Below are 19,499 nucleotides of genomic sequence, written 5' to 3' on the forward strand. Positions count from 1 at the left end.
GGGCTCTGTTGCTACCACAGCCCTCTCATCACGGTAGTGGAACTGCAGGTTTGGAGACATTAAGGCTCTTGCTAAAGGTTTTGAAGCTGAATTGAGAACCTGAGTCAACCTGGACCCAGACACAGTTCCAGGATAGGCCTCCCTGAGACTAGCGTCCCACAGCACTGCCTGGCCCTGTATAGCTAGAGGATGCCTGTGTAGCTAGTGCATCTAGAAGGGTGGGAGCCTGTTCTGGAAAATGATTTTTTCATCTGTTATTTCAAAGCTTTGTCATTAAAGCTCAATATTTAATATAGATGAAGCCCCATCACTGGCTTCTTCATTGACAAATGCAGAGGGTGCCTTGGAGTGGCCTCGAGGCTCTTGCTGCTTGGACGATCTGTGGTCTGTGGATTTACAAGCACAAGAACAAAACACGACCATCTAACTAGACAAACCCAAGCCACAGCTAATATTCTGCTTAGTTCCAGCAGTATTTGGCCCAAGACAGCCAAAAAGCTTGGGCAGCTCCTCTGGGCTGGCGAGGGTGGGCCTGGCTGGCTTCTTCTGCTTTAAGGGCCAGGGCAGCCAGGGCACTGGGCAGGGGAGCTCATGGGACACTAAGATTCCCCAGAGAGTTAATGGCTAGGCCCACAGAATCCTGGAGAGCCTGGCCGCCTCCTCCACAACCCCAATCAGGACTGTAAGAAAGTCTGGGGGTGAAATTCTTCCGTACTTCTTCCTGGGGCTGACTTCTCTGAGACCAGACCCAAGAGTGATCTGAACATTGTCTCCTTGGTGAGCACGGTGTTTTGGAGAGTGGTCAGGATGGTTGGCCATTCATTCCCCCTCCAGAGGGCTTTGATGGGGTGAAGGTGGGGCTGTTTTCTTGGAGCCTCAGGGGAGGGACTTTCTTTTTCTCATTCAGCAGCTGGAAGGCAAGGCATGAACCCAAGATTCAGGCAAGACACCATTTACTGCCTGCTGTGAACGGAATGTCGGTTTCCCCCAAGAGTCAACATTCTTTTTGTTGAAATCCTCACCTCCAAGGTTCTGCTAAGAGAAGGTGGAGTCTTTGGGAGGTAATTAGGTCACCAGGGTGAAGCCTTCATGAATGGGATTAGTGAACTTATAAAAGAGACCCCAGAGAGCTCCCTCACCTTCTTTTCATCCAGTGAGGACATAGGGAGAAGATGGTCATCTGCGACCAGGAAGAGGGTCCTCTGCAGAACCCCACACTGGCACCTGACTCAACTTCCAGCCTCCAGAACTCTGAGAAATAAATTGCAGATTCCTGTTGTTTCTAAGCCATCCTGTCGAAGGTACTTTGTTAGACGCAGCCTGTGCTGACTAACACGCTGCCTTATTTGATTTTCATTCAGTGCTTTGAGAAGCAGATCGGCTTGAATCAGCACGGAATGTATCTATTTAAAAAGCAGCTGGAAGTCTGTCAAGTGCATTCTGGAAATGGATTCAGGCTAACAATGTTCTGAATAATAACGCCTAAAACAAGTAAGTATGATGTCATCAGTGCATCATCACTCTTCTGTGACTGATTTTCTTAAGTATGTGATTGTACTGTCTATAATTTTGTTTGTGTTTTTGTACTTAGCAACTCTTTTTCATATAGATAAAATTAGAATGAATTTCACCCTAGTTCTATTTCCAAAATATTATTGGAGCCCCTACTTTTACCACGTGAGTGTGGTCGGATCAAGGCTTACAAACCCAAGGGCGATGCACTGCAGACTCCATGAGTGACAACAGATAGTGCCAATCACTCGGACTGAATCCAGCAAGAAATGACATTAGAGTGGCTCTACCTTGTGGAGGGAAGTGTCCAGTGCAGAGGACCTGCCTGAGTATTGCTTACAATGCATCTTACTGGTTACAATGAAGCCATTTACTTGTTTACATCTTCATAATTGGCATTTTCCTCCAGTGCCATGGAAATCCTTACAGCCTGGAACAATGCTGGGCTTGGAGCAGGTGCTTGAAAGTATATTAGCAAAACGAATGAATGAAAGAATGGCCAAAGATGCTGGTGCAGAGCTTGGTCTTTGCGAGCCTGGTGAATGTGAACTGGAGTCCGAGATCCCTGGTTGCCCTGATAAGACACTGAGGATCAGGCGCTGGAAGTGCCACTATCCTGCAAGGTGCATTCTCACCTAGCTCTGCAGCCTTGGCTTCACCTCTGTCTTTATTAACTGTCCCCTGTGAGTCCACCTTGGAAGGTTCTCACTTACTTGCTTTTTCTCTCTGCAGGAGCTAGAGACATAAGGCAATGGAGAACATGCGTGGACAGCCCTCCACCCTCCTAGAACCATGTAGGAGCTTAAAAAGTGCTGACCGGCCTGGCCTCACCATGGTCTTTTTTGGTGTGAAGGTGAGATGCAGGCTTCCTGGAGTCATCCTTTTGTATAGCCAGAGATGAGAACCATCTGAGTAGCGTTTCTCACACTTCTATGCGTATCAGAATCATCTGGGGGGCTTGTTCACCGCAGGTGGCTGGGCCTTACCTCTGGCCTTTGGTTCTGTAGCCTGGGGTGGGGGCCAGGATGCACTGCTGCTGTGGTGCAGGCAGTGCTGTAAGAAGCTGCCCCAGGAGCTGGATCAGGCAGCCCTGACTCCCTGACCCAGGGCGTTTGCTGCTTCCTGCCTCTGCCATTCTTTTCTCATCCTGGGGCATTTGCTTTTCTCCCTTTGCTGTCCTGCCCTTGGCTATCCCTGGCAGGGTGCAGAAAAATATTTTTTTTAAATTACTTTTCTTAGCCCAAAGGAGACTGGAATGCTTCACAAGGGGTTCTACCTGAGAGGCAAATGGACCACCCAAATGGCAAACTAAAAGCATTGAAGTGGACACCAGAGGCTCCTGGATCTGAGATGTGGCCCTGGAAGTGACCAGATGTGGTCTCAAGAGATGGGGGCCCAGGGCCAGGAATGCTGCCATTCAGAGAGGACTTGGGGCAGAGCAGAGGGGGTGTGGGCTGGCGCCAACTCACTCCTGCTTCTTTCTGCATGTCTCCCTCATTCTTTTCTCTCTGAACTGCAACCTTTTGGCTCTTCTGGGTAGTGGGTGAGACAAGGTGACCCCCTCAGCACTTGAGTTTACACCTTAGATGTGTAGGTCCTTACAGAGGCTGACTTGTCTCCTTCTGGGACCAAATCCAAATTCCCAAAAAAAGGAATGTGATAGCCTATCTCAGGAGTCAGCCCCTGGGACACAAACATTCCCCTGAGTCAGGGAAGGGTGACTGTAACACAGGTATCATTATGATTTAGACGTAGCAAGACTAGCAGTTCAGGGGTGCCTGCCATTGAAAAGACTGTCATACAGTTTCCAGGCAGAAGGGGTACACTAGAAGGGGCACGTGGGGAGGCTGCAGGGCTGGGCAGAAGGTGGATGGAGGGAAGCTGCCGTTACGGTGTTTCTGAAGGAAGGCACAAGTGCGGTGGAGGAAGCAGGCTTAGGACTGGTTCATGTAAATGTCTTCAGTGGGTTCTGCTTGTCTGGTACCTGGCCTGGGGTGATTAGGGTCGGTAGACAGAGGCCCAGAAGGTGAGTTGCTGATACTGGGAATGGTCGTGGGGTGTACTCAGGGCTGATTGGCTTGGGAAGCATGCTTGCAGAACAATTGGTGAGAATGGGCTAGGCCTGGGTGTGGCAGTCCTTCTAGTATCAGCAAGGCACCAGATATCAAAGCATCAGAACACAGAAAGTAAAAGACTGGGTTAATACAGTGTAGTTTACAAAGAAACGGGAAATTGTTGGCTCTGAGCTGGGTGTACATTGAAATGGTGTTCCCTGCAGATCCATTTAAAATCTCTCTGTAAATATGCATTGGTGTGTAACTGCTTCTTGTCTCTAAGCTCAGACGGCCCCTCCCATGCCAGGTGAGGGGCCTCCCACTTTCCTTTTTCTCTCTGGGTGTCCCTCCATCATAGTTTGGGGACAGCCTGGCTGTAGCAGTGTGCCTCCATGGCCTGGGGTGGTTGGCAAATGCAATTGCTTAGGTAGTGCTAGATGAAGTGGGATGACGCGGTGGCCACACGGAATGTCATTTCCAATGAAAGCTGGCGTGCCAGCTCGTGACAGGACACAGAGGAGCATGGATTCCCCTTCATGGTTGACTTCAGCCAAGGCCGTCATCCCCGCTGCCAAAGCCTGCCCTGATTGCCTGCCCTGGGGGAGAGGAGTGTTTTGAAGACGGCAAATCAAAGTCAGGCCCAGCATAAAGTTTGCGTGCCTGACAGCCCCGCTAGCACAGCAGGACATGCAGGTGGGGTTTGTGCAAGGCTGTTGTTTTCTATAACACACACACACTGAAGAAGGCAGTGGGTACCCTCAGACCCTGCAGGCCAATTCAAGCACCATGACTGCTTTTCAGAAGCGTAAGACTCAGATATCAGCTGAACCCAGCAAGATGTCCTATGTCCTTGAGACCCTTGAGGGTCTCAAGATTCAAAGAAACAATTTCCTGGAAGTTGGAAGATAGTATGGATACTAGGGATATAATGGAGAGGGTTGCTGGAATGGTGGCTCATGCCTATAATCGCAGCACTTTGGGAAGCTAAGGAAGGGGGGATCGCTTGAACCCAGGAGTTGGAGACCAGCCTGGGCAAGGCAATACAGCAAGATCCCATTTCTATAAATAATTTTTAAAAATTAGCTGGCTGTGGTGGTGTGTGCCTGTCTTCTTAACTACTCCAGAGGCTGAGATGGGAGGAAGGCTTGAGCCCAAAGCTTCAAGGTTACAGTGAACTATGTTGAGAGCATTCCAGCTGGGTGACAGAGGGAGGCCCTGTCTCTAAAACACAAAAATAAAAATAAAAAATAGGGTGGGTGGTCAGGGGTTGTGCAGTGTGAGTGAGGGTGACCAGAAAGGCCATTTCTGTGACAGTTACAAAGGCTGTGTGTGTATGGTGGTGCTGAGGCTTTATCTCCAAGTTAGTTGTGCATATGAGGTTTGTTTGATCCTAAAGCATTTATTTCTAAATGTAAACTTTTAGAATAAAGCCTGGTACCTCTTGCTCTATTTTGGCATAGGTCGTTAATGTTTAATATACTGAGAACTTCAAAATGACAGTGTTGGAGTCTGTCTTCTTACCTTCTAGAAGCCCTCCCAGGTGCTAGCCAGAAGCAGTCATTATTGCTTAGGCAGTGGTGGTGGAAGTTGGGCGTGGCTCTCAGGGGAGCCAGAATGAGGGATAGCAACTCATGAACACACACACATCCCTAAACACCTGCTGGGAGTCCTAAGGAAGACAGCTCGCCTTTTTTTGTTTGTTTGCTTTTTACCACCTTCATTGTGAGTCTAACGTCAATTCAGTTAACCAGCTATTTGAAATTGTTACGTCTAAGGGAGCTGAGAAGATCCAGTGGGTTATTGATTAGAATAGCTGGTGGGGTTGGCGGGTTGGGGTGGGTGAGATGAGGGGAGGGGGATGTGGAGGATGGCTGGGGTGGCTGCTGCAAGATGGGGAGCTGAGGGTTGGTTCAGGCGTTACGTATTGGTTGGGATCCAAGAGCTGCTGTCTGAGAGTCTGCTCACCATCTCTTCCTGCTGAGCCTGGTGGGGCTGAATCGACCTTCATATCTCAGCGATGAGCTTTATAGACTGCAGGCTCCACGGCAGTTGCAGCTCCCAGGGCTTCAGATTGGAGCTGCCGTGATATGCAGAGGTATACGCACAGTGTCAGCTGTGGTGGACGGTGGCCTCTTTCAGCCCCCAGGTGCGTAACAGAGGCGACGTGATCATGTCTGTGAGAGCACCATGATTTCGGGTCTTCTCTGTCAGTTTGGACCAGATTAGGAAGCAGCTGGGACTGCTGGCAAGAAAAGCCAGTCTGCCTATTCTCAGTGTGGGGACACTTGAGCTGGTTCTCAAATAATAGCAGGACGAATGAGCATTGCACTGCTCCCTGATGCAGAATGAAAATCAGATTTCCATCATGAGGAACAGGAAGTTTTTTCACTTCTACCCCAGAGCAGGGAGTGTAGGTCCACCTCAGTGAATGGCTCATCTGTGCCCTGTGAAGTTGACTTCCAGGGTTTCTCTCTCAGACAGACAGGGATAGTTTTTAGGTCTCCAGGGTCTAAAGAATGAAGAATCATTGCTTCAGTTCTTGCAATAGACTTCTTGGGTTCATGGGGAAGAAGGGCAAAGCCAAGGAGCAGGGCTTCCACCCCCTGCAAGGGAGACAGCGGGCCTCAGGTCAGAGCAGGAAGGGCCTGACTGGAGCCTCTTGAGCCCACGGGCCGGGGGAAGGCTTGGTTGTGTGGATGGAAGAGCAGCAGGGTGGAGTGTTCGGGGCCAGGTACTATGCGGAACCTGGGTGCCCAAGGAGGGAGAGCAGACTCTGGAGGGGCCAGGTTCCAGCTACCCTCTCATGCATGCTCTGGGTCTTGTGGAAGGAGGGTGGAGGGAAAGTGGGCAGGGGTTGTTCGTGTTATGGGTGGTGTCCTGGAATTCTCACCTTCCCCAGTGTCTCTCACAGAAACCCAAGGTGGGAAAAAGAAGCAGAAGAAAAGACTGGAACAAAAAAGCACTTCTGCAATGAAGATTGGATTTTCTCTGAAATGAACAGCAAAAATAAAATCTCTCCTGTAGATCTCTAAAGCTCTGTGCATACTTTGTCTATGCTTTCAGACAATCTTAGCAGTAGGTATAAAGGGAATTGAGGTGTTCGAAATTATGCAGTTTTTTTTTTTTAATGCTTCTGTTTAGAATTGTAAAACACAGACTGTGAGGGCTGGAAAGAATCTTTGAGCTTGCGGTGAGCGGAATAGTGGAACCCAAAGAGGTCTATGTCCTAATCCCTGGAAGTCATGAACAACATGTTACGTTACATGGGAAAGGGATTAACACACAGAGTTTTCTTCTTTTTTCTCTTTTTCTGTTATTGTCCAGTTGACCAGGACAGCCTTTAGAATTTTTTTTTTTTTTTGAGCCAGGGTCTTACTCTGTCATCCAGGCGGAAGTGGAGTGTATAATCATGGTTCACTGCAGCCTCAAATTCCTGGGCTCAAGCCATTCTCTTGCCCCAGTCTTCCAAGTAGCTGGGACTACAGGTATGCCCCCCAACACCTGGATAATTAAAATTATTATTATTTTTTTTGTAGAGACGGGGGATTTGGCTTTGTTGCCTAGGCTGGTCTCCAACTCATGGCCAATTTTCCTGTCGCATCCTCCCAAAGTGCTAGGACTGTGCCTGGCCAGAATTTTTAATTTTATGGATTCTGACTTCTAAATTTATCCCATGATTTTGTTGACCATATTTCTTTGAATCAAGATTAAGAATCTCTGATCCAACACTGAGTGAGTTTATGGGGATAATATGACAGGGTATTTGGAATTGAGGCTGCCCCGTAAAAGCTGGGGGACACGTATTCCCTGTTGTAATACATGACGTAGCCTCTCTCTCCCTTCTCACCTTCCCCACTCTGTGGCTTGTACATTATGAGAAAGGGAGTGGGGTTGGAACCTTGTCACAAGGGTTTTCAGAGGATTCTGCTAATCTCTGAGCCAAAGCAGACTTTGGAAAGGCCTGCTGGGTCTAAAAAATGAAGAATCATTGCTTCAATCTTTGCAATAAACATCCTGGGTGACTTTCACCTCAAACCTCAGAGGATTTCATGATTCTAGAGAACACTCTGTGCTTTGTGGGTTTCCCATCAGTTGGTGGAGAAATTGAGCCATTCAAATGTGCTGTTGGTGGAGCCAGAGCAGCATAGCCCATAGAAGTGGGGGTGGAGGGGTAAAGTAGCCATTGCTCCATGAGCCCCCCAGCAGGCCCGGGGACTGACTCTTGCGTGTGTGTTTGGTCTGAGCATTAATTCTTGAAAAGACTGCTTAAGCAATTCTTGTGACTCTGTGATCAAGTTTTCCCATAGAAAGAAGTGAGGTTATGTAAATTCCTCCTTGTAGATCACAAGATCAGCAGTTAACTCCAGCATGGCCAAGGGCAGATTGCATGGTTTTGCTTCCTCTCTTTGGCTATATTAAGCTGTGGGTTTCCTGTGTTATTTGGTGAACCGGATCCTAACTGAGTCAGGTCAGCTGGGAGAGATGTGTTTGGCTGACCGCAGAGCAAGGGTGGAGAGAAGGGCTCAATTATTGGTGTGTTCTTGATCCTGGGATGATGATGGTATTTGGTGAGATTTTCTTGTTGGGATGAGTTCCCATTCTTGGAAGGTACTAGGCTTGACTCAAAATTTATGCTTTATTCTTCAATCTTACCACGTCAAAATGATGGGGAAAAAAACAAATATTTCACCCTCTAATGGTCCTTAAAAAGAATAAACATGATGTAATGTAACATCTACCCTCTGCTCAACAAACTCCATTTTGGGGCGTTCATAGTTTCCATACAGTTTCCTTAAGAATTCACCCATTGTGAAGTTATAAACACCATTAAATCGGTACAGCTGACTCACCTCACTCCCCCTTCCCAAATGTCTGAACTTCAGTTTTCTCTTCTTTTTGAACTGGAGAACAGGTTTGACCATCTCTAAGTTTCTACCTAGCTCTAATTTTTCATAGATTTTATTTAAACAGTTGGGATTTGACTTTGGAGAGTTACCTTCCTTTGTTAGCAAAAGGATAAAACTAGGGCCCATGGGTCCTTCTGACTTAGCCATTTGTTCTGGGGGTGTGAATTCCCTAAGATTTCTCTAAAGGAGTTTCTATACCTGCCTCTTTACCTGTAAGAAAATGAAGATCTGCATGAATCAGGCGGACGATATTATGAAGGTGAATGCCATGGTTTTAAATGACATTGTGAAAAACATTCTTCCTTTCCAACCACCAACAGGGGGATTCCAAATTACACCTCTTCCTAAACGGAGCGACACGAGTGAGCACATAGGCAAGGGGAGGCGGGGGACGATGGAAGATTCCAGCCCTGCAGCCTGGCTTTCCAGGGAGGCCGTGGCCAAGGTTTCAGGCTCCCACTTGGCCTCCTGTTGATATCAAGGGTGGGCCAGGACCCTGAGTTCTCTGCAGTTCCATCAGGGCAGCCATTGTGGATGGAGTCTGTGGGTGGAGCATGTGCAAGGCAGGACCGAAGTTGGTCCTGTTACCCGTGAGGCTTGCAGAGAACCCACCGGCTCTGAGCAGCCAGGTGCACCCTGCCTCAATTTTGTCCCCTCTAACTCCACGGCAGCAACTTGCGTGGGAGAGAGAAGCAACCAACAGCACCTTCCAGCTGGTTAGGGGGATTTAGGAGACATTGGTTTTGTGCAGACATGACTTGGTGCTGGATTCCCACTTTCAGAAGACAAACTATTCAGTTCTGCAAACTCCACAATCTAGAATAAGGAATTAGAAAACCACCCCCCCCTTTACTTAACAGTTAAAAATCATACAGGACTCAGAAAACAAATTGAAACAAAAACATAACCTTTCTTAGATCCTAAAAGTGTTCCTCGGATGGAAAACCAACTCTTCCACTGACTAAAGATCAAAGGTGTCTTTTTCTCTTTAATGGGGCCACAGTTGGGCAAAACGCCCATCACTTTAAAACCACCTCTCAGCTGGAAGTACGTAACTTTTAGCGAGTCACAGAAAAATAGGGAAACTTATGCGGAGTTTCCTTGGCCACTTCCCCATCTGGGTGATCATGTACTCAGCCCCAGCACTGCAGCCTGGTGGTGCTCCCCGTGAGGAGGAAAAGGTGTGTCCACTGCCACCCAGTGTGAGCGGGTGACACCGCCCGGTTAGGAAATCCCAGCTCCCAAGAGGGTATAAATCCCTGCTCTACTGCTGAGCTCCCGCTGGAGGTGAAAGTCTGGCCTGGCAGCCTTCCCCAGGTGAGCAGCAACAGGTGAGAGAATGCAGAGCTGCAGGTAAGAGCTTTTGAGACAGAGACAGACAGACAGACAGAGAGAGAGAGAGAGAGAGGCAGAGAGAGAGAGAGAGAGAGGCAGAGGGAGAGAGGCAGAGGGAGAGAGGCAGAGGGAGAGAGGCAGAGGGAGAGAGGCAGAGAGAGAGAGAGGCAGAGAGAGAGAGGCAGAGAGAGCGAGAGAGAGAGGCAGAGAGGCAGAGAGGGAAAGGCAGAGAGACAGAGAGAGGCAAATAGAGAGAGAGAAGTGGAAAGACATAGACAGAGAGGCAGAGAGACAGAGACAGAGACAGAGAGAGGCAGAGAGACAGAGACAGAGAGAGATAGAGACAGAGAGACAGAGATGGAGGGAGATACTTAGAGAGAGGCAGAAACACAGAGACAAAGAGAGACAGGGACAGAGAAACAGAGATAGAGAGATAGAGAAACAGAGACAAAGAGATGGAAACAGAGGCAGAGAGAGACACACAGAGACAGACAGAGACACAGAGAAATCTGGGAGTCTGGACATCTGAGAGCATTTCTGGTGGAGCCTCAGGCAACCCTCCCAATTTCTCCAGAGCTCAGGTACCTGATCCGGGCCACCTTCTTTCCCCATGACCTTCTTCCCCTGTGGGAAGGTGACCTTAAGCATTCCTTGAACTTCCTGGGCCTCAGTTTTTCTATCTGTCAAAAAAGGGGCTGGATCAGAGGGTTTCTAAGGACCTTCCACGATTTTAGGCCACAGGCAAAATCGCCATGGAATCCAACACAAGACAGCAGACCACTGAGACCCATTTCCACTACGAAAGGCTGGGCATGGGAAGTGTGCTGAATGGGGGGTGGGCATGGGAAGTGTACTGAATGGGGGGTGGCATGGGAAGTGTACTGAATGGGGGAGTGGGCATGGGAAGTGTACTGAATGGAGGTTGGGCATGGGAAGTATACTGAATGGGGGAGTGGGCATGGGAAGTGTACTAAATTTGGGGTGGGCATGGGAAGTGTGCTGAATGGGGGGTGGCATGGGGAGTGTACTGAATGGGGGAGTGGGCATGGGAAGTGTACTGAATGGGGGGTGGCATGGGAAGGGTACTGAATGGGGGAGTGGGCATGGGAAGTGTGCTGAATGGGGGGTGGCATGGAAGTTTACTGAATGGGGGGTGGCATGGGAAGTGTACTGAATGGGGGTTGGGCATGGGAAGTGTACTGAATGGGGGAGTGGCATGGGAAGTGTACTGAATGGGGGAGTGGCATGGGAAGTGTACTGAATGGGGGAGTGGGCATGGGAAGTGTCCTGAATGGGGGAGTGGCATGGGAAGTGTCCTGAATGGGGGAGTGGCATGGGAAGTGTACTGAATGGGGGAGTAGGCATGGGAAGTGTACTGAATGGGGGAGTGGGCATGGGAAGTGTACTGAATGGAGGTTGAGCATGGGAAGTGTACTGAACGGGGGGGTGGCATGGGAAGTGTACTGAATGGGGGAGTGGGCATGGGAAGTGTACTGAATGGGGGAGTGGCATGGGAAGTGTACTGAATGGGGGAGTGGCATGGGAAGTGTACTGAATGGGGGAGTGGGCATGGGAAGTGTACTGAATGGGGGAGTGGGCATGGGAAGTGTACTGAATGGGGGAGTGGCATGGGAAGTGTACTGAATGGGGGAGTGGCATGGGAAGTGTACTGAATGGGGGAGTGGGCATGGGAAGTGTACTGAATGGGGGAGTGGGCATGGGAAGTGTACTGAATGGAGGTTGGGCATGGGAAGTGTACTGAATGGGGGAGTGGGCATGGGAAGTGTACTGAATGGGGGAGTGGCATGGGAAGTGTACTGAATGGGGGAGTGGGCATGGGAAGTGTACTGAACGGAGGTTGGGCATGGGAAGTGTACTGAATGGGGGAGTGGGCATGGGAAGTGTACTGAATGGGGGAGTGGCATGGGAAGTGTACTGAATGGGGGAGTGGGCATGGGAAGTGTACTGAATGGGGGGCTTTCTTCCTTAAAAGCCTCATAAGATTTTCTGGTGTGAACAGTTTGATATTCTAAAGTCACTGTGGATTCTGTAGTGCCTGGAGCTCTTGGGTGGTTTTCTGGGAGAGGTGGCAGAGTGTGGTTAGGGCTACGGTGCGTCACCAGAGGTGAACTGGCCTGGGTTCAGAGCCCAGCTTACCTGGGATGAGCTGCATGACAGCTCACTGCTCAGGGCCTGTGTTTCCACCTGCAAATAGTAAGGTTGAGAGTGATGAGGAGTATGATCAATGAATCTGAGTAATATCAGACACTCAGGCCTTAAGGTCACCCTCACACGGGGAAGAAGGTCATGGGTAAGGGGGGGCACCCAGATCAGACACCCGAGTTCTGGAGAAATCAGAAAAGTTGCCTGAGGCTCCAACAGAAACAGTCTCAGGTATCCTGACTCTCAGATCTCTCTCTGTCTCTGTTTCTCCTGTCTCTACTTCTCTCTATCTTTCTGTCTCTGTTTCTCTCTATCTCTGTCCCTCTCTGTTTCTCTGTCTCTCTCAAATCCTGGCACACAGTTGGCTCTTACTGTTTGAAGCTCCTTCTCTTTAATCCATTTCCTTTTGGGGTTTTTGCTCTCCTTAGAGCTCCTCGGGACCCCTCTGCCCCCACCTGCAACTCTGCTCTAAGATCTTGGTCAAGACTCTATGCTGCCCTGAGTTCCCTCTTGGTGATCAGCGGCAGCCAAGTGTCCGGACCTTCCTGGAGCCCCCCAGTGCTGTGTGGCTGCAGTGGGAGCTGCCAGCCACCTCTCTGTGCTCCATCCCACCTCCTGCACCCTCACCTTTTCCATGCCCATTTCTTCAGCTTTGCCACCCTGAGGCCAGCGAGCTTCCTTCCCACCTGCTCATTACCGCATGCACAGACACAGGAGAGCGCCTTTCTTCTAACCTCATTTAGAAGCTTGTCCATTTGGATTGTACTTTTCCTTTTTTCTCCCTTTGGTTACCCTAAAAAGCAAGAAGGAAGATCAGCTGAATGTCTCAGGGGAGCTGTCCTCTCTCTGAGGCTCTTGAGTTGGGCTGGGAGCCCCCTACCTGGCCCTGCTAGTAGGGCTTCCCTCCTACATCCCCATTCCCACCCCAACCTCTAAAGCCTGTTTGACAATTAGAGCTGAGGGGTCCAGAACATCCAGGGACCCTGAGCCCTCTTCCCCTCCCCCAGGAGAGCAGAGTTGGCCTTTAGCAACCACACATTTGAAGCAGGGCAGACTCGGGTTGCTTTTTCATGTTACCATCATGACTTTCCACAGGGGAGACACTTGATTACCTTTTGCCAGTGCTTCTCAAATTTGAGCCTGCATCAGAATCACTGGTGGGCTTAAGAAAATGCAGAGGGCTGGGTGTCTGATTCAGTAAGTCCTGGTTGACCACCTGGGAATCTGCATTTCTAATACGTGCCCAGGCGGTGCTGCTGCTGCCATCGGGGGACCACACTTTGAGAACCCCTTCCTCAGGAGACGTGTCCAGGGCCAAGCCTGTGGGGGAACTAGTTCAGGACAAGGGCCTTTGAGATGGTGCTTTCACATCTCCTGAGAGTCTTATGAATATGTGGCTGATTCTGATTCTCTAGGTTTGAATTTTTCACAAATGGTGTTCATGCTGCCGGTCTGCGGACCACACTTTGAGTAGAAAGGATTTAGAAAGTCTAGCAAGAGGGCTTCTTATTTGGGAGCAAGGAAGAAGTTAGTGTAAAGTTGTGGGTGGATCTTAAATTTTCTAGAGCTAATATTCATCAGAATGTTTTCCTAAGTGTCTGTGGTAGGCAGAATTCCAAGATGACCCCCACTGATCCATGCTTTTGTATAATCCCCTCCTTGTGGGATATGTGAATAGATGGAACCTCATTCCTGTGATTAGGTTACTTTATGCTACAAGGGTGAAGGAATTCTTCGGAAGTACTTTAGGTTCTCAATCCGTTGACTTGAAGTTAATAAAAAAGATCACATGTGCTGGGTGGGCCTGACCTAAGCAGGTGAGTATTTAAAAGAGGATCTGGAGGTCAGAGTCAAGGGGTCAGAGGCTCAAAGCAGCAGCAGATGTCGTTCTTTCTGTTGGCCTTGATGAAAAGACCCAGGTCGTTTCCAAAACAGAATTTACAGAGACCAAGGGGTGGAGATTATTCTTATTTATCAGAAGCAGAAGCAGGCATAGCAGGAGTGAGTGGGTCAATGGATGCAGGTGGACCTCAGCCTGCTGCCCAGATGGCTTGACTGTGCCATCCTGGCAACATTGATGAACAAGGGCTCAGCATGCACCGCACAGGACAGAGGCTAGCAGCAGAGCACCAGCTGTGAAACCCACAGGCCTGGAAATGGCACTTGTCCTTCCCAGTCACATGCCCCACCCGACTTCAAGGGTGCAGAGAAGTGAATATTGGTGAATATGGGTGTACCCACCACATAGGGTTACCCAGTTAGCTCAGCTGGGGTGGGAGGGAGGGACACAGGATTTTAGCTTGCCAAGCTTCACGGAACTGCTCTCACCAGCACGGAACGAGCTGGCTGGGCATCTGATGGCTGAGAGGAGCTGGAGGGGCTGAAAGTGAGAATGGGACACTTGCCCACAGCCCCATGGTGAGCCAAAGGTTTCCTGTGGGACTTTTTGGATCTGGTCTGCAGAAACCCAGCAAGTCTGGGCTATCTTCAAGCTGAAGACCAGATTTCCTGTGGTGAGGGTGAGAGATTTTCCCATACAGTACAGACAAAAATCCCTTGGGAATTTCAGTCTTATTTGAGGGGAGGGTGGCTGACTTCTTGTCATTTGGACACAGGGCTTGGGATAGTTGCCACCCTTGGTGTCCCTCAGAGGACAAGATGGGCACATTTTCCAGAGAGTAGAAGATGATGTTTCAAGACATACAAAGAAAATCCCATCTGTTTCTACATCTTAACAATATTGGAAGAAAATATTTCATATATACATATATATATATAATGTTGAAAATGGATACTCACTTCAAATTGATGCCAAAAAAAGCACCTTTAAAGCTTTGCCAGTATAAATCTCATTTGGAGTTAAAGGCCCCTTTCAACTAGGGCAAGGGAATTAAGCCTGCTGCTGCATGTATTGCTGTCTGAGTTGGCTCAAATCTACCTCCCTTGCATTCATTTTGTTTCTTTTGGGTAGATGTTTACTCTTCCAGTTTCTCACCAGCACCTTTTTCTAGCCAGGAAGAAGCCTGAGAAGCAGGGGAAGTTGTGTCCCCAGGGAGTGGTGGGCAGCTGATCCACACGTGCTGACTTGGGGTCTGCACTGGCTTCCATGGAGATGTCCCTGGACCTTCCCCCTCATGGGGTGTCCTGTTGAATCTACTGCTGGGGTCTGTGACTGGGAAAACCCGAGGTCTGGTGCCTCAGTTGAGTCACAGCCAATGCTCTGTCCAAGGTGGCCCCACTGTGCCTCTTGCTGGCTCTGCACGTTCTCTGCATCTTGGCCATGATCTTGTTTTTTCTGTGGCTTAGACTGTCCAGGTGATACTTAAAATGTTTAGCAATTAGTAGGGCATGAGTACCAACCCGTCAGAAAAGATGCTATGGCACCTGTTGCTGCACCTGAATTGCTCAGAGGAGCACCAGGAAAGCCAAGGTGGAAGAGGGTGGAGAGCCCAGGACACTGGCAAAGTGGCTATCTACCAACAGGTGGGCAGTATTCCCCGACTTGGGCTCACTAATCCTTGCTGACTGATTATCCTGCAGCCGTGGCTATAGGTCATCCTGTCTTTCATCATGGCAGCCCCATCTCAGTCGAGATCTCAGTTCACCTCCCATTCTCTCCTGAGAGAGCAGAGGCAGGTCTGAATCTCCCCCATGAGTGAAGCATCTCTTTACCTAACAGCCACACCATTATTTCCACTCTTCTTTAGCGCCCCTTATGTTCACCAAGGTGGAGTTCCTCTAGAGATGCAACTTGGAAGCAGAGCAAAAATTCCTCTGCATCTGGCCTCCCATTCTCTTTTACCTCTTGTCCCTTTGATCCCAGGTTTCAAACCCAGAATAAGAAGCAGGACTGCCTGCCTGATTCCTCTTGTACCTTCTCTCTTTTCACTGGAGCCCAAAGGGTCTTTTTCTTCTACTGACACTTCCTACCCGGAAGGAATTTCCCCTGTGTCACGTCCACTTCCTTCCCTCCTTCTGAGGAGGCCTTTGCTCTTCCCCTTTCCTGGGGCCATAGTGGCGGAAGAACACAGGATAGCAAGGAGGAAAACACATGGGGAGTTAGCGGCAATATTATCCTCATTGTGTCTGTGTTGCATGTACTGTCTCATTCTAGAGAAAGAGGGGTTGGAACAAAATTCAAACTGTTCTTTGTGATTCAAGGAAATCATTAGGAGCATCAACTGTTTAGTGCTTTAACATCCTGATATTCTCAGTAGGGCACAGTAACATGGAAGGGACTGTTGCTGTCCGTGCTTAAAGTCCCCACATGGCTGTGTGCTTTGATTCTTGCATCTGCCGTCATGGTTTTCCTGTCTCCTCTGCTACTGGGCAATCAGATTCCGCTTTTTCCAGTGTGCGTTTTCTTCTCTCGGCCCCTCCCTCTTTCCAATTTGCCATCTGGAATCCACTTTTGATAGAGCATTCTGTTCACCTGTTGCCGTATGAAAAACTACCCCAAAACTTAGTGGCTTAAAAATGACAACTATTTTATGGCAACTCCTAGTTTCTATATGTCACGAATTTGAGGGCTCATCTAGGTGATTCTTCTGCTCCATGTGTCTGATTGAGTTCAAACAGTGATACTCAGCTGGTGAATGGACTCATCTGGAGGGTCCACGATGGCTTCACTCACATGGCTGGTGACGTTGCAGGGTTCCCAGGAGGCTGGGCATAGCTGGGACTGTAAACCAATGCCCTACATGTAGCCTTCCTAGTGAGGTGGTCCCAGGGTAGTTGGACCATTTTCATGGGACTGGCTTTCCACGGAAGTGAGCACCCCATGGAAACCAGGTTGAGGCTGCACGGACTTTTCTGATCTAGTTCCAGAGTTCACACAGCATCACTTCTGCTGCATTGTGTTGGTTACACCAAGTTACAGGCCAGCCCACATTCAAGGGAGGTGAGTTAGACTCCACCTCTTGGTGGCAGAGTGGCACAGTCACATTCTAGAAGACCAAGTGGGATGGGAGATACTGTTGTGGTCACCTCTGGAAAATACAATCTGCTACTCTGAGAAACTAGCCAACCTCATACAAATAAACAGAAAGAGCTTCTGAAGGAAGACTTCGAGCCTGCTCCTGTGAGTAAAATATGCTACATGCCTTTGTGCCAGCATCTGATTGGCTGTCTTTCACCTACTCAGGTCTTCCTGCCCTTCTTTCTTCTGTCTTTGTCATATTTTAGAAGGGCAGGTTTTCTGGATGACTGATTACTCAAATATTTCAGGTGTTTCCCACACTCAGAGTATAAGGTTGAAAGCAAAATTTGTTGTAAGGGTGTATGTCTGTTACCAACCAATCCCTGCTCCAATGCCAGTAGAGTGTCCAGTTACTAATTAACTTCATCCAGCAGGTAGCCCAAGATAACTAGAAGTCCAGTGCCCAGGAGACCTCAGAAGCCCTGAGTGGCAGCTCTGCCATTGCTGGCCATGGGGTCTTCGGCAAGAGAGTTGACTGGGCTCAGTGATCGTCTTCTATGACTCGATGCTTTATTGAAGTTGCGTCTAGGACTGAGGAGGCCTAAGCTCATATCCAGATTGACTTAGAGTCCCAGGGTTTTACACCTGCAAAGCGCCTGGGAGGTCTCACCAGCCCAACCTTTGTACTTTAGAGGTGAAGAAACTGTGACTCAGAGATTGAGCAAATGACTCTGTGGTTGCCTAAGATTACATAGTTAGTTAAAGGTAGAGTGAAGACAGGAGCCCAGTTCCAACCTCCAGTTCCATATGCTTGAAGACCGTGTCACTAAGATAAAAATCTTAGAATTCCTGGCAGCCTTGGATATGTGTGTGTGTGTGTGTGTATGCATGTGTATGTATGTACTTAGAATTGCGTGTTTATGTGCCAAGCATGCGACATTTCTATTGCGTATTTTATAGAACATTTATATGTTCTATAATATGGATCTATGCATTTGGGCTTATGGATTCTATTAGGTAAAATTGCACACATTTCTAGTATAGTAACTGGTGTTAGCTAAGTTACCAGCTATGCTACCGGTGAGTTCTCAGGCTGGCCTGTGGAAGGGTCCTTTAGCAGGAATTCGGCAGAATGCAGATGGCAGAATTGCTGATTTCTCATCATGTCTGCCAGCTGTGTCCTTGAGCGAGCTCCTTACCTCCCTGAATACCTGGCTCTGCTTCTGTAAAACACCGATGAGAGCTACTGCTAGTTGAGCACTTTCTTTTTGCAGCACTGCTGAGCTCGTTACATATGATGTGACATCCCGTCCTCCTGCCGTGAGCACCAGGGTATGCCCATTTCACAGATGAGGAGTCTGAGCCTCACACAGGTAATGTAACCTGCCTACCACCCTGCTGCTGGCAAGAAGGAAGGCAGGATTCCCATTTCTCTGTCCAGATACACTGTGCTCTTCTGTATAAACCTCCTAACTCTCAAGGTTATCGGAAGGTGTTGACACAGTTCTTCGAAGCTGCCCAGAGTGTAGAATATGACTAATAAATGAAGTTTAGAGGGAGGCAAATTTGGGATCTAAAATGACAGACATTTCTAATTGTGGATACTTCCCAAGACAGGCAGTGAGCATCTTGTGACAGGATAAGCTTGGCCTTCTATAGAGGATGCTGGGTTTTGGAAGACCGTTTGGCTGGGCAGATGGACTTAATGGCTTCTGGAGCTCCCTGTAGCTCCAGGTGTTGATGCTTCTACAGAGCAGAGAATGAGTAACAAAACCAAGGATTGTGTAGACTCGGGTTTACATCCTACTTTGTCGTTCCTTAGTTCTGTGGCCTTGGGCAAGTGACTGAATGTACCGGAGTCTATTTCCGTTGCTCCAGATTTATAATGGGGATGCTGGGCTCTACCAGACTCCGAATTTTGTCCTCTGGGGTTGCACAGAGCAGCGCATTCCTCTTACCCAAATACCAGCCTGGGAGAATTTGAAGCCTGTGGGTTTTCCCTGCAGATGCCCAAGGCCTCATGGGTAGAGCTTCCTCATCAGTCATTTTGGAGTAGGATGGTGACTGTTCCAGGTTAGAGGAGTGGTCTTGCTGGGTGTCAGCCTGGGCAGGGTCTAATGCAGAAGGCAGGTGAAGCAAATGTTGGTTGATGGTCCAGGCTGCTGGGGGCTTGGAATGACCTAGGCTCATGGGAATGGAATGTTGTTACAGGATTTGAATGAATGAATCATGAGTTGGATTGGTTGACTGAACTTGACCAACTTCTGTCCCAAGAACCACTGACTAAGTGACACTTCAGTGGTGGTTTTAGTGAGAATCGATGTTTGCTGGCAGACAGTATAAAGAGAGTGCTTATGCCTTGGTGAAAACTGTCTGTATCAGCTTCTGCAGATTCGCTTCTCTGAGATTCAGCCCAATGTGGCCCAATGCCCTATTCTGCCAAAGATGGGTCTCCCTGCAACATGGCCTCCAGGAAGCAATCTGTCTCACCAGGTCCCATGAGGGACAGGAGACTAGTGTCCAGGACATCAGCAGCTGTCATTCTGACACAGCTACGCAAACCAGGAACAGTCTCAGCTGCTGCTCTGAGGCTGACTCCTTCTCTAGCTT

At 48.9% G+C, this 19,499-nt stretch overlaps 1 long non-coding RNA gene across 4 annotated transcripts; it reads left to right on the forward strand.

Moving 5' to 3' along the window:
* Positions 1–292: 292 nt before the first annotated feature.
* On the forward strand, positions 293–6,590 carry LOC144579232 (uncharacterized). 4 transcript variants are annotated; one of them, XR_013526346.1, is made up of 5 exons: positions 293–1,061; positions 1,155–1,301; positions 1,416–1,491; positions 2,245–2,365; positions 6,466–6,580. It is a non-coding gene; the product is annotated as an uncharacterized LOC144579232 (long non-coding RNA). The 4 variants fall into 4 exon arrangements; XR_013526345.1 differs by having other exon boundaries at positions 1,155–1,491; positions 6,478–6,590; XR_013526343.1 differs by having other exon boundaries at positions 1,155–1,491.
* The last annotated feature ends 12,909 nt before the right edge of the window (positions 6,591–19,499 follow it).

The sequence above is a fragment of the Callithrix jacchus genome, chromosome 14 (genome assembly GCF_049354715.1).
Source record: "Callithrix jacchus isolate 240 chromosome 14, calJac240_pri, whole genome shotgun sequence".
Taxonomy (NCBI): Eukaryota; Metazoa; Chordata; class Mammalia; order Primates; family Cebidae; genus Callithrix; species Callithrix jacchus.